Consider the following 21,908-nt stretch of genomic DNA (forward strand, 5'->3'; position numbering starts at 1 on the left):
TTTAGAACAGAATCTTCTTACATAGATCCTGTTCTAAAATACGTTAATTGCATAATGTAGTTTAATAATAGACATCTTAAATAGGGTTTTAACAGTTAAAACATCAGTTTTCTTAATTTGAACTGGGAATTTTGTTCATTCTTACTCCATTGTGGGCCATCCTTGTTTTCAGTCTCAAGTCCAATCTGGAAATTTTTGCCCTGTGCATTTCACTAGTATTCATTCTTTAAAATTTTAGACCTGTGTTGTCTTTGCCTATGATGGCACGAATTTTGGAGAAAGTAGTTTTAAGACAATTGGAACAATATTTAGAAACTGTAAAGATTCTAGATCCAGTACAGATTCTGTAGAGTTCATAGTATGGAATCCTTACTGATTTCTACTTTGGATGTCTTGAGACAGGGTCTTGATCACTCTTCTTAATAAATGTTGGATTTATCTGTGGCCTTCAATACAGTGAATTATGACATTCTGATACAGAGGATTAGCGCATTTGGTATCACAGGTAATGTTCTCAATTGGTTTGTGTAATTTTTGAGTAATTGAAAATTAGAGAGAAAAATAGGGGATCAGTTTTCACAAAAAAAAAAAAAAGAGAGAGAGAGAGATTGGTGACGGAGGTACCACAGGGTTCATCTCTTTCCTCAGTCCTTTTTAATATCTATCTGATACCACTTTGTCATCTGATGAGCTCTCAACATCCACTATAGAGTTTTTCTTTCCCGATTGTAAGCTCTTTGAGCAGGGACTGTCTTTCTTCTATGTTTGTGCAGCGCTGCATACGCCTTGTAGCGCTATAAAAATGCTAAATAGTAGTAGTAGTAGTAGATGCAGTTGTATGACTGCAGTTGATTTTTAGTGTATTAGCAAAATGGCTGACAGATAATAAATTGGCCTTAAATGTTGATAAAACTGACATATCTTTTGGTGGCTGTGGTGAGGAACAGATTCCAGACGGGATTAAACTCTGTGAAAATGAGGTTCGTCTGACATATGAGGTTCGTAATTTGGGAGTTATTTTAGATGTTCATTTGAATTTTAAACCACGTACTAGAAAGATAGTTCAGAGTTCATATTTTACGTTTAAGATGTTAAGTACAGTGGTGGAAATAAGTATTTGATCCCTTGCTGATTTTGTAAGTTTGCCCACTGACAAAGACATGAGCAGCCCATAATTGAAGGGTAGGTTATTGGTAACAGTGAGAGATAGCACATCACAAATTAAATCCGGAAAATCACATTGTGGAAAGTATATGAATTTATTTGCATTCTGCAGAGGGAAATAAGTATTTAATCCCTCTGGCAAACAAGACCTAATACTTGGTGGCAAAACCCTTGTTGGCAAGCACAGCGGTCAGACGTCTTCTGTAGTTGATGATGAGGTTTGCACACATGTCAGGAGGAATTTTGGTCCACTCCTCTTTGCAGATCATCTCTAAATCATTAAGAGTTCTGGGCTGTCGCTTGGCAAGTCGCATCTTCAGCTCCCTCCATAAGTTTTCAATGGGATTAAGGTCTGGTGACTGGCTAGGCCACTCCATGACCCTAATGTGCTTCTTCCTGAGCCACTCCTTTGTTGCCTTGGCTGTATGTTTTGGGTCATTGTCGTGCTGGAAGACCCAGCCACGACCCATTTTTAAGGCCCTGGCGGAGGGAAGGAGGTTGTCACTCAGAATTGTACGGTACATGGCCCCATCCATTCTCCCATTGATGCGGTGAAGTAGTCCTGTGCCCTTAGCAGAGAAACACCCCCAAAACATAACATTTCCACCTCCATGCTTGACAGTGGGGACGGTGTTCTTTGGGTCATAGGCAGCATTTCTCTTCCTCCAAACACGGCGAGTTGAGTTCATGCCAAAGAGCTCAATTTTTGTCTCATCTGACCACAGCACCTTCTCCCAATCACTCTCGGCATCATCCAGGTGTTCACTGGCAAACTTCAGACGGGCCGTCACATGTGCCTTCCGGAGCAGGGGGACCTTGCGGGCACTGCAGGATTGCAATCCGTTATGTCGTAATGTGTTACCAATGGTTTTCGTGGTGACAGTGGTCCCAGCTGCCTTGAGATCATTGACAAGTTCCCCCCTTGTAGTTGTAGGCTGATTTCTAACCTTCCTCATGATCAAGGATACCCCACGAGGTGAGATTTTGCGTGGAGCCCCAGATCTTTGTCGATTGACAGTCATTTTGTACTTCTTCCATTTTCTTACTATGGCACCAACAGTTGTCTCCTTCTCGCCCAGCGTCTTACTGATGGTTTTGTAGCCCATTCCAGCCTTGTGCAGGTGTATGATCTTGTCCCTGACATCCTTAGACAGCTCCTTGCTCTTGGCCATTTTGTAGAGGTTAGAGTCTGACTGATTCACTGAGTCTGTGGACAGGTGTCTTTCATACTGGTGACCATTGCCGACAGCTGTCTGTCATGCAGGTAACGAGTTGATTTGGAGCATCTACCTGGTCTGTAGGGGCCAGATCTCTTACTGGTTGGTGGGGGATCAAATACTTATTTCCCTCTGCAGAATGCAAATAAATTCATATACTTTCCACAATGTGATTTTCCGGATTTAATTTGTGATGTGCTATCTCTCACTGTTACCAATAACCTACCCTTCAATTATGGGCTGCTCATGTCTTTGTCAGTGGGCAAACTTACAAAATCAGCAAGGGATCAAATACTTATTTCCACCACTGTAGGTTGAAGTGTTGTATCCCAAAGGAAGATTTTAAATTGGTTGTTCAGAGTCTGGTTATGAGCGGTCTGGACTACTGAAATGCCCTACTTGGGTTTAGCAAATTCCAGTATGAAGGCATTGAAATCTGAAGCTATTATCTGATTTATGAAGAACAAGAAAAAAGCAACACTGGGCCTTCAGGTTGGAGATAAATACTGTTCTTTTATTGAGAAGTGACCCGGCACGGGCCGTGTTTTGGCGTACAAACGCCTGCCTCAGGGGTCTAACATAAAAACATATAAATATAATCATGAATAAATATTACATATATATCAAGGAAAACATCCACATGATTTTAATGTTTAAATAAAAGCAACCAATTTAACAGTACAACAATAAAAACTATAGCAATAAAATATATATGTACAAGAAACATTTACATAAAAATGGTTGATTAAATCAGGTAAATTGTAAAAAAAGTAGGACAGAAGAGGACCAGATACAGAACAAAAAGTGACATCAATATCATCCCATAAAATCATAGTGGGGCAAAATCTTACAAAACAAGAGACAGCTGCCATATCAAAAAAATTATTTTGAATTTAAAAAAAATCATAATTAAAAAAACGCACGTACTTCAAAAAGGAGAAACATCACCATCTCAAATAATAGAAAAAATGTGTCAATATTTGCAAATACTGTATGTAAAAGAACACAACATTACATTATATATAAGACATAATATATAAAAGATATATAAGACATAATATATAAAAAAACATATTAAAATTTCAAATGGTCTTACCAAAAGTGTTCTTATGGATTTGATCACAATATATTGGAATAAACCAGGTGATCAGGGTATTTTGCCTAATGCGGGGAAATAAAGGAAGAGAGTAGTGTGATATCCACAGAATACCACAGACATTTTATCACAACCTTTTTTGTGGTATTCCATAAGAAATCCAACAATATTTGGGAATGAAAGTTGCGTTAAACGTAAGACTAAAATGTAACAGTACAGTGACTCCCTAAATGCATTTTATCACAACCTTTTTTTTGGATATCACTACCCCTGACATTCCCCTCCAAAAAATAAATACAAAAATATAAATAATGCATACTTAGCACATGCAAAAGGGTTATTTACCACATAACACTTTAACATGCTTTGAGGTAAGTAGTTTCACATGTGCTAAGTATACACTTGAGTAGATATACCCCTGCATTTTTGAAGGTGTGCTACCAAATGCCCATCTCTTCTGACTACAGACTCCTTTCAAATGTTATGTTATGATGATGAAACCAGAGTACTTATTTTTTTGTTCCGGGCTCTTATCTCAGCCTCTGCACTATTGGTTTCTAAATTCACTCTGATTTTATGTTTCTTTGCAGAGCAGTAAAACAGCAATAAAACTTGCCGCTCCTCTTGTTGACACATCCTGGGGACTCCCTTGGCTATTTTTGCATTCATATTTGCTTTTATTTTCCTTTAAACACTAGAAAGTGTTCTGTTTTGTGTTTTATTTTTCCTGTATTAAAAGGTTTGGCCTTGCTCAGAAGTGTTATCATTCTAGAGCAAATGTGCTGTTATACAAAGGTAATGATTTCTATATAGTGATGCTGAGCTGATGGGCAATTCTTGTTTTTGTCACTTAAAAAAATAGATCTAGACATGGGGAAAGCCAGTGCTTGTCCCTGGGATCAGTAGCATGAATGTTGTCACTATTTGGGATTCTGTCAGGTACCTATGACCTGAATTGGCTAGTGCTGGAAGCAAGATATACCCAGTATGGTTATTTTTATGTTCTTATACTGAGATTGCAAATGTTGATGGTAATCGGCCCATAGTTTGGACTTAATGAATTTAGGAACATTTGGTCTGACCTCTTTTTGTGAGTTGCTTGCCTGAGTAATTTAAAACAAAAACCAAGGAAGGCACACTCTGCAGTACAGCAAAATCAAACAAAACCAGCGAAGTGGACAATAGGTGGCAGAAGATTCTTTATTGAACATACAGATGACTCATTTGTATGTTACTCAAAAATCAAAGATCTGTTGAGTGAATGTGATCTAAGAAACTAACATAATAATCACTCCATCAATGTGTTAGATTCAGCACTAGGATCTAAAACCTAAAATGTCTTTATCAAATATAAAAATAGCCTCAAAAGCCCAGGGAACCTAAACATAGGACTCCACTGCAATGGCTATCATCATGGGCTCCTACCTCCTTCCGAAAAAAAACACAGAAAGCAAAAACTTCCAATTATAGCCAATCTTAGGAAGAAAAATTCTGTGATCAAAAAACGGAAGAGGGGGGTGTATTATACTTATCAATATAATGATCCAAGTGCACAAATGTAACAACTATATCTAGTATAGGATGTGAAAAACACAACACAAAAAAACGACACACCGTAGTGGAAGTCACTCACAGTATCTAGCCCAACCGAGAGCCAGCACACATATCTCAATATCAAAGTATGTTTAAACAGAACACTTCAAAGTAATCCCATATATAGCTTATAATCTTTCAACTTAGCTTGGGACGTTAGTTCTGAAAACTCCACAGCCTCTTGATGATCTTGGCTTCTGTTGAAGACTGTGACAATTCTGATATCTCATGTAGCTAAAAAGGCTCCTTTGGCTTTGCTCATTCGTGAGGGCTCCATACAACTACTGATGTCGTAATTCCTCAATAGAGTCTAAATGTAGATTTGTTGATGCAAATTCCTTGCACATTTGTACCAAACCATCTAACATGGGTATTCCATTTCTAACTCGCAATGTCTCTTAAACTTCTTGACAGCAAGGGACCCATCTGTTTCGCTACTTCATCAGGAGAAATGTAACAACGCCAAGAAACTGTTTTTCATTTCAATCCATTACAAACAACAGGCTCAAAATGGCGGACGTTTATATAGGACGCCTTCATCATTACTCCTCCTCTTGACCGCACAGCTATCAAGAGCACCCAATCAAAACAGCAAGAGGGAAAACGCAACCCAAATCGAGCTTCGGCTCCTAGTTCTTCTTAGAAATTAATAAAATGCTTCCCACTCAATAGGTCCATTAAGTCCTTTTGGTATTACAGTTTGTAAATAATAGATCCATTTCTGTTCTTTTTGATGAAGAACACGTGAGATATCACCTCTTCTCCCATTGCTCCTCAGCTGTTCAATAATTATGCACCATAATTCAAAATAAATGCATGATTTTTTTCGACACAATGTTTGGCTAAGGGCATATGTGTTTTGGCCGATGAAATCCTATGTTTATGTTCCGACAACCTTGTCTTAAGCATGCGTTTCGTCTGTCCTATGTAGCATTTCCCCTTTTGCTGTTTACTGTTGGGGCAATCTCAATCTGAAATACTCTTCCCTTGCTTATCCGATCTGTGACGAATTATATGCAACTACGTAAGAGTTTGAAAACATTTTTGTTTGATAAATTTTAAAGATGTTTTAGGTATTCCCTCATGTTATTTTGAGGTTTTTGTTTTGTAAATTGCCTTGAACCTCCAGATGGGATTAGTGTGGTATACAGGCTTAGCTTAGATTCTATTCAGATTTGGTATGTTTAGCTGAAAGCGTCCAAAGTACAACATAGATGTCATATTGAAAATGCCCCTCCATGAGAGTAAGTGTGGATTCTACACTAGTCAGTAATGAGCAGTAATATATTACTTTTTAAAGTAACAAATAATTGTAATGATTACTTTTATGCAAATGTAATGAAAAAATTCTACTCATTGCTTTTTCCACAAACGAGTAATATAATGTTTCATTACTTTATATAGGCACATTAACTTACAATTACGATTTTTTTCGGTGCCCATTTTTGAGTACCATTTATAGAATTTTCCCCAGTTTGTATAAGTGTTCCCTTAGCCGTGAAAGTTCTGGTGTTTTGTAAGTTTATGTGGACAAGGGGGCGTGTAAATTCAGGCTCCTAGTAATAGAATTGCCCTTTAAATTTCAAAGCCTATTTGATATCTGGGGACAATCCTAGCATATTCCTATACAATTACTCCACAGAAAAGATCTGTACTGAGTTGTTCGCACAGTGTTTCCCAAACTGTGCGCTGGTGCCGCAACGAGCTCACAGGAATTCCACGGAGGGAGACGCATATTAATGGCTTTCTCACGCCACTGCTGTGTTTCCTGTCCATTTTCAGCATGCAGCCTCTAGCAGGGGAAGCAGCCACACCATGAGAGCTGACATCTCTTGGGGCAGCGAATCCCAGGCCCCGCTGCTGCTGCAGGGTGAGGCTCGGCGAAAGCCGCAAATGGAGCAGCTGTGACCCCACCCACCTGGGGATGACATGAGGAGGGGTGGAGCAGGGTGTGCGAGGAGCTAAGGGCCCAGCATAGGCTACAGGCCAGACATGGAGAAAGAGGCTTGGCTGTCATTGGAGCCACAGGGGAAGTGAGATACTCTGACCCCAGCATGGGATCTTTGCCTCTCGGCGATTTTCAGCTCAGGCAGCAAGAAGTCGGTAAAGGGTTGGACTTCATGCTGCGGAGTGTGTGTATGTGTGTGGGGGGGGGGGGGGGGGGGAGACCTGTGAGGAAATGTGTGGCCAGAGGCGACCTGTGTCTAAGGGCAGCGTGAAAAAATTACTAAGGGCGCCATGAAGTGAAAACCTTTGGGAACCACTGTGTTAGCATGTTAATAACACAAATGTACTAACCACCTCCTATTTCAGAAGCAGTGAGAGCGTTTGCATATCTGCTCCAGTGACAGACTGGCTAGGGTTCCCCAGAACAGTGTACAGGTTACTGTACACTGTTCTGGGGAACCCTAGCCAGTCTGGTTTTCAGAATATCCACAATGAATATTCATGAGATTGATTTGCATATACTGCCTCCTCGTTATGCAAATTGATCTCATGCATGTTCACTGTGGATATCATGAAAACCTGACTGACTGGTTTGGGAACCCCTGCCCTAGGAACTGGGCTGTTTGTGTCCCATGTTGTTGTATGTTAGAACCTGAAAACGAGCAAAACATGAGCAGTAAAAACACAAAAATGGAGTTTATTAGGGATGGACTGTCAAAAGTTTTGTTTTGAGTCATTTCTGGAATTCTTAATTTTGATTGTTTTCCTTTGGCTATTTTTTTAGTCATGGGAGCAAAGTCGTATTTGGAGAAAAGGGCACACTCTTTTCCCAAAAGTGCACCATTGCACACGTGCAAAGTACTGCTTATATATAAATAGTGCTTGCATGCACATATTATCAGGTAAAGAATATGCGCTCTTGTGGAAAAAGTGCTCTGTTTTTCTAAATAGGGCGCTCTAATTGGAAAGAGTGCGTGCCGTACAACTTTGCTCCTGTGACAAAAAGAAATGGGCAAATGAAAACGATCAAAACATTATTGGAAACGACGAGAAATAAAAATGATCTGGCTGCTCCTCCCTAGTAATCACCATGCACTAACTGCAGTACTTTGTTCATGCCCATTACTTGCCCATAAGAGATTATGCTGTTAGTCTGTGAACTAGCAAGTGCGGTTGCCCAGCATGGTATCGGTTACTGCAGTCATGCACTAACAGTTACTGCATGTTAATTCACTCCCTGATTCCGTAAATGATGTGCTAATTGCCGCGTGCAAAATTGCACCTGAAATCTGCGCGTAACTACTCCCCCCTTTTACAAAGCCATGTTAGTGGCTGCCGGTGCAGTAATGCCGACACAGCCCGTTCAAAGTGAATGGGCTGTGTCAGCATTACCATGCAGCAGCTGCCAGCGCAGCTTTATAAAAGGGGAGGAGGAACTGGTCAACAAGCCAATTAGCATCAATAATTGGGTTCTAACAATCAATTATTGGCATAAACTGGCAACAGTTTGGATTTGCTCACCCATCTTGCTAAGCGCTATTCTGTAAAGATCTGTGTGCAAATCTTATAGTATGCAACTGACTAGGGGGTGTGGCCAAGGAAGGGGCCAGTTCAGGGGCGTTCATTAAACATGCGCAATATTACTGAACCGAGAATACACGCCTAAATTACGCACCAGGATTTACACCAGATATCAGTTGGTGTGAATCCTCACTCCCAAAGTTTGGTACGGAATTTGGCTCTATGCTCTATTGTATAATGGGTTCCCAACTCAGAGCACCGTGCCGAAATTGAGCGCCATTTACTGAATCTAGTCCTAAGTGCTTAGTACACTTTCTGTAATGCCTATGAGAATGTTTATTAAGAGATATATTGTTATATCAGGATGTTTTCCAGCACCCTCCCCCCCACCACCCAAAGTCTTTCCACTTTTGAAATCACAGTAAGAGACTTGATTTGCCTCCTTCACAGTAGCTTAACAGACTCAAACACACACTACCAGCCTCCCAGCAGCGTTCAGGCAGTTTCTTTGTTTACCTATAACATTTCTCACACAATAGGCAAACAAAAACAGTGAAATAATCCTCAGAGCTGCACAGTATCTCACTGTGAACTCTTCCTGATCCCAAGAAAGCAGGTTTCTCTCCTAGGGTTCCATGTTTTCTACTTGTAGCACCTCCAGTTGTTTATATTATATAGCTCATTTTGGTTTGGCTAGGGAAAACTTGTCTTCCTTTGGCTGCAAGCATATTATAGAGAAAAACTCCTCCCAGGGAAAAACCTATTTTTTCTTGGCGCTTTTCCTCCTAACGACCTCATTGGACTTTGTCCCATTGATTTATGGGAGCTGGAGCCCCTCTTGGTGACCATGTTGAAGTTTTCCTGTTCAGACCGCTGCTGCTAAGCTAATTCTTGGTGGCAGATCTACTGATCATGCCATCCCTTACCTAATCAAATTGCATTGGCTTCCAGCACAAGCCAGAATTCACTTTAAATTACTACTGTTTGTGTGTAAAATTTTAAACAACCAGGTACCAGATAATCTTTCTGATGCGGTTTCCATGTATTCTGCTTCTAGAAGTCTCCGTTCTTTGCAGGAGATTAGATTGGCAGTGCTCTCTGTGTTGAAGTGTCGCAGGATGACCAGTAGAAATAAATCTATAACTGGCTGGGACCCTGAGCTTTGGAACAAGTTACCCAAGATGATCAGAGATCATAGTTAGAAAGGCAATACAATTTTTTTTGTTTTACCAATATTTAATGGATCCATTGGATGATAGGTCTTTCCTGGCTAATCTATTGTTATTCTATGGGTTTTGTTCACCTATTTCTTGGTTCTGGGATCTGCCTTGAGCCTTTATAGGTAAAGCGGAATATAAAGTCCAGATTAGATTTGAGGAAGTAATGATCACTAAACTTAGGTTTCCCGTTAAGGTGGTTCTTGTCAGCATCCTCAAGCATTCTGAACATTTGTTGTGGTCTCACTTGCTGTCTCCACATCTCATTATATAAAAATAACCCTATTATAGAGGTTTCTTTCCCCCTTCTTTGCCATTTCTTTTCTTTATAGTCATATTTGTGTCCTTGATTTTTTTTTTTCTCTTTTTCATTCCCTTTTGTGTCTGCAGGTGCCTTTAATTTTTTTGTCATTTCTGGTGTGTTAAGCTTTTTTCGTCCATGCCTTGTTTTGCCTTATTGTATCCTTTTAAGAGTTGGGGAAGGGGGAAATCACTTTTTTGTCAGAGTATAGTGAAGGTAAATTTTATTTTCAAAATATCTCTGCACCTGAAGAAACTGTGAGCTCTAATGGATACCCAGAATTAGGGTTATAAATCTTTTAACACTGACTTAGGGGGGTTCCCAGTAGGAATGCGCATGACTTTAAAAAAGAATTGGTTTGTACTCATTTTAAACAAAACTTTCCTAGTTTTTCTGCATTTTTTCCACCTATTCACACTTTCCGCACACATTGTACATACATGAGAAGTTTTTAAAGCATGTAAATCAGTTGTACACGTTGTTTGTTGGTATGCACATGCACTTCAAATGTTTAGATACCAAAATTAAGGGCTTCTTTTATAAAGCCGCGCTTGCGATTCCCGCGCGGCAAATAAGAGGAAGCCCGTAGGATTTGAATGGGCTTCCTCTCATTTGCCACAACAAGAATCAGTAGCGCGGCTTTTGTAAAAGAGGCCCCAACTGAGAAATCTCTAGTTTTGACAACAAGATGGAGGAGACAGTTGGGTAAAAAAATTATAGACTGAAGTTGGTGTTATGGTTCATTCCCTGCTGTTTTTGATTCTCTTCATTGTTAGTGGCACTTCTATCCCAAAATCATTGTTTTTATTTATCACAACTTCCACCTCCCCAGGAGCCAGCGTGACATTTCCCTTCACAGTATTTGGGCTGATTATGCAGCATGCATGTGTGTAAATTGTTTGTGTAGGAGGTTGTTCTCAGAAATTTGCTAAAGTCGATAATTCTGTTTGCTTAAATAAATTTGGGGAACGTATTGTGTGGCAGCATCTCTTCTGAGTCTCTGGAGATTGTGGCTGCATTTATAGCTCTCTGTTTTTTTTTTGTTTTTGTTTTTTTAATATTACTTGAGACCACACACATGTGTAAATAAAAGTTCCTTGACCAATCCGAACTGCCAGGTTTAGCAGTTGTCATGTCTTTGTGCAATAGAAAATATTTTTATAATCATGTGAAGTATCTTTTGTAAACTTTCCTTTGGATTAACAGATATATTTAACTTATCATAAAAAATTTGAAAGACATTTTCTTTGAATCTAGAAACATTTAACTGAGGACTGTGCAGCAGTTTACTTCAAAAATGATCTAAAAACATCCAAGAATTGAGGAATAAAAATACTGGCAAAATTTTTGGTTTCAGTATTATTTAAAAGATAAGACAATACTCCAGAATTTGAATATATGAGTTTTTCAGGATCTAAAAATTAGTTTTAGATTTTGGAGCACATAGATTAATAATTCCTGGAAGAAAATTAGCTGCAAATTAGCTTATGTAGGGGGATGGGAAGGGGTTCTGGAGGAAATATTTTTTCACTCAAGTAGTTACGCTCTGGAACTCGTTGCCAGAGGATGTGGTAACAGTGTTTAGTGTATCTGGGTTTAAAAAAGGTTTGGACAAGTTCCTGGAGAAGAAGTCCATAGTCTGCTATTGAGATAGACACGGGGAAGCAACTGCTTGCCCTGGGATCGGTAGCATGAATCTTGCAACTATTTGGGATTCTGTCAGGAACTTGTGATCTAAATTGGCCACTGCTGGAAGCATTGATCTGAGCCAGTATGGCTGCTGTTATGTTCTGGCCAATGCTCAGCTTGGACCCAAATAAGTCTTTTTTTTTTTTTTTTTTTTTTTTTTGCAGATTCTGGCTGAATGTATAAGAACTGTTGGCCTGATCATGTCTAGTTAGACGCTGATATTTAAAAAAAATAAAATAAAAATGATGACTTGTAGAATTTTTCAGTATTATCTCGTATATACTGGAGTCATGGTTAGTTTATTTCCATTGTTTTGTCTGCTCTAAGGGGTCCTTTTACTGATCTATGGTAAAAAGAGGCATACGGTAGTGTGAGTGTGTTGGGCGTGCATTGGGAATTTTTTACCGCAGCTGGGAAAAAGTGCTTTTTTTAATGGGCTGGGAAATGGGCGTGCGCTGAAATTAAAATTAGTGTGCACCTATTTACAACCTGAGTCCTTACTGCCACCCATTGATTTAGCAGTAAGGGCTCATGCGCTACCCACGCAGTAACCATGTAGCATGCGCCAACTGCTGATTACTACTGGGAACGCCTCCACAGTAGAAAATAGAATATTATTTTCTACCGTGGGATTCGGTATGCACCAGACTCAGAATTACCGCTGGGTGCATGCACTAGCCCAGCAGTAGCGCTGATTTGGCGCACGCTACCCGCGCGTTATCCCTTCTGCACCTTAGTAAAAGAGCCCCTAAGTTAGTGTTCACCAGGAATATGATAGTTGTTATCACTCTGACTGGAACTAGTTCAGAAGTAGAACAATGCAGAGGACTGAATCTTGAGAAGTTACCTAGTACTGTTTTAGGGAAAGGGGATGGGACTTGAAATATCGCCTTTCTGTGGTTACAATCAAAGCGGTTTACATATTATATACAGGTACTTATTTTGTACCTGGGGCAATAGAGAGTTAAGTGACTTAATGCTGTGCAGAAATACAACAGATGTACTGGATAGGAGGGGAGAGATTGGTAAGCTTGGCTCAGGACAGGGACCTTGGGGTGATGGTGTCTGAAGATCTCAAGATGATGAAACAGTGCGACAAGGCGGTGGCCGCAGCCAGAAGGATGCTAGGCTGCAGAGAGAGGGGTATAACCAGCAGAAGAACGGAGGTGTTGATGCCCCTGTACAAGTCGTTGGTGAGGCCTCACTTGGAGTATTGTGTTCAGTTTTGGAGGCCTTAACTTGCTAATGATGTAAAAAGACTTGAAGTGGTTCAGAGAAAATTGATGAAAATGGTAGGGGATTTAGGCAGCAAGACGTACATGGAGAGACTTGCTAACCTAAACAGTTAAACACTGGAGGAAAGGAGAAACAGGGATGATATGATGCAGATGTTCAAATATTTGAAAGGTATTAATTTGCCAACAAACGTTTTCCAGAGACGGGAAGGTGGTAGAACTAGAGGCATGAATTGAAATTGAAAGAGGACAGACTCAGGAATAATGTCAGGAAGAATTTTTTTTTACTGAGAGAGTGACAAATACCTGGAATGCCCTCCCGTGGGAGGTGGAGATGAAAATGGTAATGGAATTCAAAAATGCGTGGGACAAACACAAAGGAATCCTGTTTAGAAGGATCGTATCCAAAGAAGCTTAAGGGGGAGAGTATGTAGGAAACCCGTTGCTGGGCTGACTTCTGTGGTCTGTGCCCTGATGGAGGCTAAGCAGATTTGGATGGGCTAGAGTGGACCTTTTTGGGTACTTTGACAACTTCAGAAATTTTAGAACAAGACCAGTGCTGGGCAGACTGCTATGCTTTAAAAATGGCAAGGATAAATCAAGAACAGGTATACATAATATTGAACATTTCATACCATATGTAATGAGTTTATATTGTTGGGCAGATTGGACAGAACGTACAGGTCATTATCTGCCACCATCAACTATGTTACTATGACTTGCCCACAGTCACAAGGAGCTGCAGAGGGAATCAAACCCAGCTCACTAGGATCAAAGCCCACTGCACTAGCACCAGACTACTCTGGTCAGTTGTCTTTAAAGTATGTTATGGGAACTGTTTCCAGTTCAGTTGTAACATTCACAGTAAGTTGGTTGATGTACCATGGCGGTTCTAATTGGGCTTGTCATATATGCTGGTGCTGAAGCTAACTTGGAAAAACATTCTCATGTGAAATTGTCAGTGTGCAGATTTTTTGAATACAATTTCTTTATGCAAAATTCTTCTATACCTCCTATAAGTTTTAGCTGAGGAAATTGAAGTGGTATGCAATAATTAAAAATAATAAAGAGACAAAAAATACTCCCATCCTACAAAACCCAACCACTAATACTCCAACACGACAGCAGCAGAACTAACCCCCCCCCCCCCCCACACACACACAATATGTCTGAAGCCACAACTGAGAATGCCCTAGACCTCAAATTCACGTGTTGCATTCTCCCTGAGGGCGTCTCTAAGAATGTCTCTGTCTTGAGTATAACTGGCTGCTTGAAATATAAGGAACCCGGTTTCTAAAACCAATACACTTTTTAAAATTTTTATTTATAAGGAACCGGTTTCTAAGACTAATACACTTTTTTTTAAATATATTTATTGGGAGATTCACCCAAGGTGGTGTACAGCAACTGGTCCCTCTCCATGCAGAGCCTGTAAAGCCAAACACAAAAGTTTAATCCTTATTTGAGCTGATACTAAACATCAGATTTGCATCAATTATGAGCTACTAGTGACTGAGACTCGTGTGTGTGTGAAGGAGCATAGCATAGTTTACATGTATGTTAGGAGGCCATAGCCTAGTTTATACAGGTTATGTAATGCTGGTAAATAAATGTCCCAATTTTGACTTGGATGTTCTTTCAAAAATGCCCTCCCCATGTTTGTAATGTGACTCATACACATTTAGTGCCGTTATACTAAGCTGCGCTAGCATTTATAGTGCATGCTACCGCTAGAGACACTCATAGGAATATATGGGTGTTTCTAGCAGTGTGTGCTAAATTTTAGCACACGCTAAAAATGCTAGCATGCCTTAGTAAACAGGGCTCTTATTATTCAATATATGGATGAACGTAAGTCGTTATTAGTGGTTATGAAAAAAGCACAAAGGACTCTCAAGAATGGAACAAGTGTGCTTTATTAATGACCTGGCATGGGCTGTGTTTCGGCATAAGTAATGCCTGCTTCAGGTGTCAATTCAAGCAACACTGGATACGTGATTTGTTGCTCAAATAATAGATATACTGATTCGTTAATTCATTACTCCACTGCAATTTCTTGGCATTTGGATCTGCTGCTGACAATCAGGGCCACCGAGAGGGGGGGCAGAATTCCCCGGGCCTCCGAGTGATCGCATCCCAACAGGAGCAGGAGAGAGAAAACTCCAGCGCCGCGGCCAGATCCTCCCCCTTGGAGGCTGGGGAGGACCCGGAGAAGCAGACCCTGCAGGTCTTCCTCCAGCGCTGCTCTTCTGTCCAGCTGAGCGGCTGCTCCTCTTAGGTGTGCATGCTCGGTTCAGCCTGTCGGCGGCCCTGCTGACAATAACTGTTTTTCTCCAGAGCGGACTACTTATGTATTGAGCCCAGTATATCTATAAAAATGACCAAATACTAAATCTGTCAATGAAAATTGCTTACAGTAACATATGATTAGAAACACATTGCAAAATGCACATCAGTTTTTATAAATGCCACATTTACATTTCCTTTATGAAATTCAGGGTTCCTTCTAGTAAAGTGCACTAAGCAGGTAGTAGGTGAATTAGCATGTGGTTTGTAATAGTCATTCCCATATGGCATGAGAGCATGCACTAATCCTCTCCCTGAGCGAGGATTGAGGGTGGGCCTATGAAATAACACAGCCGGACAAAGGGATATAAATGAAAACAAGTGCTTATTTAATTGAATCCTGAGACCTGTTACGTCACAGGACCAGGAACAAAAGATAGAACACCTCTGTAGTTCAGTAAGCAGTCTTAAGCAGGCCTCAGGCTGAGGAGGCTTGTCAGTCTGAAACAAAAAGCAATAGCGGCTTATCTCAGTCAGGTCACAATCCTTAACCATAGGTGGTGGTGGTGTTCACTGGGGCTTCGATTCCTTCTTCCCTCTGGGCCTGCTTAACCTATCAGGCCCTGTCTTATATGCTTCCTGATTTAGGCCCCACCCCTCTCGGCTCACTTCCTCCTGAGTGAGACTAGTGCTCTTAAGGTGGCTCAGGCAGTCTAAGGGACTGTTCTTAAGGGTGAGGGGCAAAGTTCTACAAACTCCCTCACACCCTGGCACATAAATTCTTTACCTCCTAATTCTATAAAAGTTGCCAAACTTGTATGCACAAATTTGTGTGTGCATCCAATTTGCATATACAATTTAAATGAATAATGAGCTAATTAGCACCATGTATTATTTATTAGGATTTATTTACTGCGTTTTTGAAGGAATTCACTCAAGGCGGCAATGTACAGTATAATTGGCTTGTTAAGAAGCAATGATTGACACTAATTAGATTTAATTGGACTATATGCGCCTAAATCTTACACAATGGGGGCACGGAAATGGGAGGGTTATGGGGTGAATGAGGGCATTCCTAAAATTAACGTGCATAGTTATAGAATAAGGAAAAAACATGCCTTATTTAGGCACAAGGATTTGCACCATGTTTCGCGGCCACTAAGAGACATAGCTGGGCTTGGGGCAGAGCCGGACCGCTGCAAGCTGCCCCACCACTTGCATCATCGCTCCCACGCACCCACCCCCTTTCCTTTCTGTCTTTGCCTCCAAGGGGGCAGGCCCGGCAAGCCGCTTCCTGCATTCCTGCTCCCACAGTCTGCCCTCCTGCTCCTGTCCGTGCCGGGAGTCAGGACCCGGATGATTGCATAAACGCAATATCGTGCTAGTGCAATCATCCGGGTCCTGGGCGGCACACAGGAGTAGGTGAGGACAAACCTGAAAGCAGGCAGCAAGAAGAAGCTTGCCAGTGTCTGGGCCCCACCTTGGAGGCCAGGCCCGGGTAAATTTGCCTCCCCCCTTTCGGCGGCCTTGCTATGTTCAGTTGGTGCTTAAGGCTGCACCTAAAGTTAGGCACGATTCCTGGGTTTGAGCACTATACTATAAACCATGCTGAATTTTAAGTGCGGCATATGGAATAGTGCTTTTTTCTGGCTCCGTATATAGACTTCACCCCTCTACTGCACTTTAGAAAAAGGGCCCCTCAGTATTGTATTTTCCTTTAAAAAGTAAAAAATGAAGTCTAAAATCTCTAGCCCCTATAAGCCATGTGTGTAAAAGCACTGGCCTGTGTACACAGCATCCACCATCTGTTGGCTGTCTAATAAGTCTGATAGACTAACAGTCTCCCCTCCACAGTGTAATAAAAAATCAAGTGGGGTTGTTTTTAGCAGATGATTTTTTTTTCTATTCAGTTATGGTAACTTTACAATTCTTTTCTTTTAAGGGAAGATGGATCTTGTGAAGTGAGAATATTGAGCAACTATAGATCAGCTTCTCCTGGGATAAACCTTATTGGACTCTTAAGGTAAGACACGCTCTATTCCTTCTGTTTCCCCTATAGACATCATAGTTTTTTACTTTGTGACTAAACAGCATGGAATTAGTGTGGCTCCTGTGTTAGCTCAGTTGAATACACGGAAATAAAGGGGTCCTTTTGCTAAGCGGTGGTAAGCACTACCGTATTCTTCCCATGCATCAAAATGCACTACTGTAGGACGCATCTGCACACACTTTCCTGGTGCTAAAAAATACATTTTTTAGCACCGGGGCGGGGTTGCAGAGAGTAGGCTTGCCTAGCTCTAATTGGTTAGCTCAACTACATTGAAGCATTAGCGTGTGGTTAGTGCGTGAGCCCTTCCCCCCTACTAAATAGGTGTCAGTAAGGGCTCGCATGCTAATGGCAATTCGCTAATTTGGAAATCAGCACCTGGCTATTAATAGAAAACATGGAAATGTGGCCATTTTACAGCCATGTTAAAAGTGGCCTCAGAATGTGGGGAATCCCATGTGTTAATCATAATGCATGGCCATTTTTAGCATAGCTTAATAAAAGGGGTCCTAAGGTGTTTTAAAATAAAAGTGTAATACATGTTTATCGGACTACCTTAATACATTTCTTGACTATCCTTTTGGAGCCAAAACCCCTTTATTCAGGTTAGAATCGATTGAACAAGAGGTGACCTTAGCAGAAAATATAAGTGAATCAGAGAACATTCCAGTAATGTTTTGATGGTTTTGCCTTTAGCAGTTAACAGAAACTTTAACCTTGATTAGTCTGAAGGGCAAATTTGGGTGTTGGGTGGGAACTGGAGGTTGATGGGTGATTAGAAGTTTATGGCGGTGGAACTGTATGTCTCGTAATGGGGTACTTTAAAAGTGCATAAGGTTTTACATTTACTGCGGCTTAATGCAGAAAAGTAACACATGGTAGCTGAAAATCTAACGCAGCAACTATTGGGTGCAAGCCTAGTATTTTCCATTGCAGGTCGTGCATTAATAGTTGCATTAGTGCATGTTAATCTAAATGTGGTAAGTGCCTGTGTATCGCTCCATGGTGCGCCTGCACCTTGAGTATTGCATTCAGTTCTGGTTGCTGTATCTCAAAAAAGATATAGCGGAATTAGAAGAGGTTCAAGAAAGAGCAACCAAAATGATAAAGGGGATGGAACTCCTCTCGTATGATGAAAGGCTAAAGAGGTTAGGGCTCTTCAGCTTGGAAAAGAGACGGATGACGGGAGATATGATTGAGGTGTACAAAATCCTGAGTGGTGTAGAACAAGTAGAAGTAAATTGATTTTTTACAAAGAGAAATCCATGCTAATAATTAAAAAAAAAAAAAAATATATATATATGTTAACCCCCCCAATGCATTACGCTAATGGCGTGCAGAGGGCTTTTAATTATCCATAGTGACAAAAAAGAAACAAAAAACTTTAAACATGAGAAAAATGTGTGCTAGACTTGGCACATATTTTTATATGGGTTTTTGTGGCAAAACCAGTCATAAAATTAAGGCTTCATGATCATTTAAAAATCTTTCAAAACAAATTTCAAAGTGAATGGGTGTGCCTTCAAATTCCTGGTGGCACAGCGGGCTTCACTGAGATCCCCTTAGGCCCCCCCTACTGTGTCAAAGTTCCAAAAAGAGATTTTCTGTATTAATTTCCTCTCCAATTTTCAAAATTGTTTAACTGGCCAGGATGGTTAAATAGGGTTTTAAGTGCCTAACCGCAGATATTCAGCAGGAGATAACTGGTTAGGCGTGGATATTCGGCACCTAGTTGGCTATGTTGAGCAGTCAAAATAGGCCGCTTAAGTAGCAGGCCTACCTTTGAGTGCTAAAAAGTTAACCAGTTAGCATTGAGTATCAGCATACCGGTTAACTTTTTAGCAGCCAAAATAAACCCGGACATTCAATGCCGATTGCTGCATATGGCCCAGCATTGAATATCCAGGTTTAACGCTGATGGCAGACAGCAAGTGCGCTGCCCACCACCAGCTGAATATCGAACCCTTAGAATCTATAAAGAAAACAATGAAAACAATAACAACAAAACAAAAAACCTTTGTGGATGGCTATCTTTTTCTCCCCCCCCCCCCTTGCATAACAACTCATCCCCAAGTTGGTGGCAGGAGCAAGCCCCAATCACTTTTGTACCTTGATGAAGTTACATGGTAGTATTTTATTTTTTAAACAAATAGGAGGAAATATTTTCACTCAATGAATAGTTAAGCTCTGGGATTCGTTACCAGAGGATGTGGTAAAAGCAATTAGTGTATCTGGGATTAGAAAAGATTTGGACAAGTTCCTGGAGGAAAAGTCTGTAGTCTGCTATTGAAACAGGCATGGGATCAGTAGCATAGAATGTTGCTACTATTTGGGTTCCTGCCAGGTACTTGTCACCTGGATTGGCCACTGTTGGAAGCAGGATACTGGGCTAGATGGACCATCAGTCTGACCCAGTATGGCTATTCTTATTTTTATTTATTTAGATTTTGCTCACACCTTTTTCAGTAGTAGCTCAAGGTGAGTTACATTCAGGTCCTCTGGATATTTCTCTGTCCCAAGAGGGCTCACAATCTAAGTTTGTACCTGAGGCAATGGAGGGTTAAGTGCTTGCCCAAGATCACAAGGAGCAGCAGCGGGATTTGAACCACCCACCTCTGCTCTAACCACTAGGCCACTCCTCCACTCCATCTTATGTTCTTATGCTTGGATAACCAAAGTCTAGGGATAAAAAAAAAACAATCTCCATTTACTTTAGTAGGATTAAATGGAAATTAAAAACAAAATTACTACAACTCTTGGGCTGAGTTGTTTAGCAAACACATGCTTTTAAATCGGAAGTTGTTCCATATGCAGTTCATTTTCAGGCATTTACATGGGACATGCACCAGGCTAAAAGCACCTTTTAATGCACATTTTTCCATGTGGAAAGCTGTATTAAGTATGCAAGTAGAATTTGAGTGAAAAATTGTGTTCTAAAACCAAAGTAAATGAAGCAGTCTTTTTACTAAATTTTAGCGCATTAATAGACATTAGCATGCGCTAAGTGCCAGGTGGCCCATAGGAAGAAAATAAAACATGTAGCATTAGATGGTAAATGGAAGCCCATTATCTGCAGAGCAGGGTATATTTCTTTCAATGGCTCATTCTCCTGGGGTAGTAACTGAAGATTTTTTATTTTTTTGTCTCAGTTTTTCAGCTCTGGACTGTGTATAAATAAAAGGATCATCTTTTTCAGCTTTCTTTCTCTCCCCCCCTCCCCCACCTCTTTACTCTGCAGTAAGTTTGCCCTGGGTGGTAAAGTGAAGAAGGAAATTTCATAGCTATGATTTTGGTGTTGAAGTTTTTTTGTTTGAAAAATTCATTCAGGACTCTGTTTACTCTGACCAAAGAGACAGAGATGTATATGGCGATACCATGTTTCTGATCTCTTTGTGGTGAACTTTTTTTTTTTAATATGTAAGGGAGGAAGCTGGAATTGTGAAAATAGCTGCATGTGTCAGTCTGTTATGTACAAATGTTCCTAGATGGACGCTGATTAAAAGCTGTAATGCTTCCTGTTTTGTAGTACATTTTGAATCCAACTGAAGAACTGGATGCATTAAGAATTGTGAAATCGTTTTGAGTCTCTGTTCCAGTTCTTTCATGAAAGGTTGGCTGGTAGGTCTTAGTGCCTGTGATCTGTAGATAGATGATTTTTTTTTTTTAAGTGAAAGAAGTTGTAGGTTAGGATCAATTTAATTATTTTATAATAGTTTCTAGTGTGTATTGATAGTCCAGGGTCGAAGTCTTTAGAAATTTGTCTCATGCTGTGGGAATGTAGCTGTGCAGCCGGGCTGGATTTAGTAAACGGCACAGAAAAGTATGTGGAAAGAGAAATTCGTGTTCTCCATGATTCTCCAGATTGAGCATTCTTTTTAGAATAGCGCTTAGAACTAAATTCTAAAAATGGTGTCTAAAAATTTGGCACCAAAAAAATAGTGCATAACGCTATTCTGTAAACGGCGCTTAAATCTAGGCACCATTTACAGAAAAGCACATAGCACTGCAACTACATTTAGGTGCCAATGAAGCCTTGGTATAACTCCTCTCGCCTATCCCCTTTATTCTATAACAATGTGCATAAATTATAGAAATGCCCTTGATAAGCACATGGCTATGCCCCCTTTTTGGACACAAGCGTAAATTTTAATAATGCCAATTAGCACTGATAATTGATTGTTAGGACCCAATTATTGGCACTAATTGACGCATTTTAAGTTGTGTGCGCCAAATTGCATATGCAACTCATAGCGCCATATGTAGAATTCAGGTGTTAAAGTTGAATTCTATAAATGCTGCCTAAAAAATCAATGCCGAAAAAATAGCAGTAAGCGCTATTATATAAATGGTGTTTAAATTTAGGTGCCATGTATAGAATAGCGCTTAGCACCTGGAACCACACCTGCGTTTAGGTGTGACCATGTACACCAATGAAACCTTGGTGTAAATCGCTGCACCTATATTAGGCGCTCATCCCCCTAAGTCTATAACAATGTTTGTAAATTGTAGGAATGACCCTCCCATGGCTGCACCCCCTTTTTCAACTCGCACCTAGAATTGCACATGTACATTTTAATTCCAGTTAGCACCAATAA

The 21,908-nt window shown here is 40.4% G+C and overlaps 1 protein-coding gene across 1 annotated transcript in view; it reads left to right on the forward strand.

Annotated features, from left to right (window-relative positions):
* ZMIZ1 (zinc finger MIZ-type containing 1) overlaps positions 1 to 21,908 on the forward strand; it is a 1,052,488-nt gene that overhangs the window by 357,096 nt on the left and 673,484 nt on the right. Inside the window, 1 exon segment of the mRNA XM_030203240.1 lies at positions 17,209 to 17,289. The gene's annotated coding sequence lies outside the window, so the exon portion shown is untranslated.

This window comes from Microcaecilia unicolor, chromosome 5 (assembly GCF_901765095.1).
Source record: "Microcaecilia unicolor chromosome 5, aMicUni1.1, whole genome shotgun sequence".
NCBI lineage: Eukaryota > Metazoa > Chordata > Amphibia > Gymnophiona > Siphonopidae > Microcaecilia > Microcaecilia unicolor.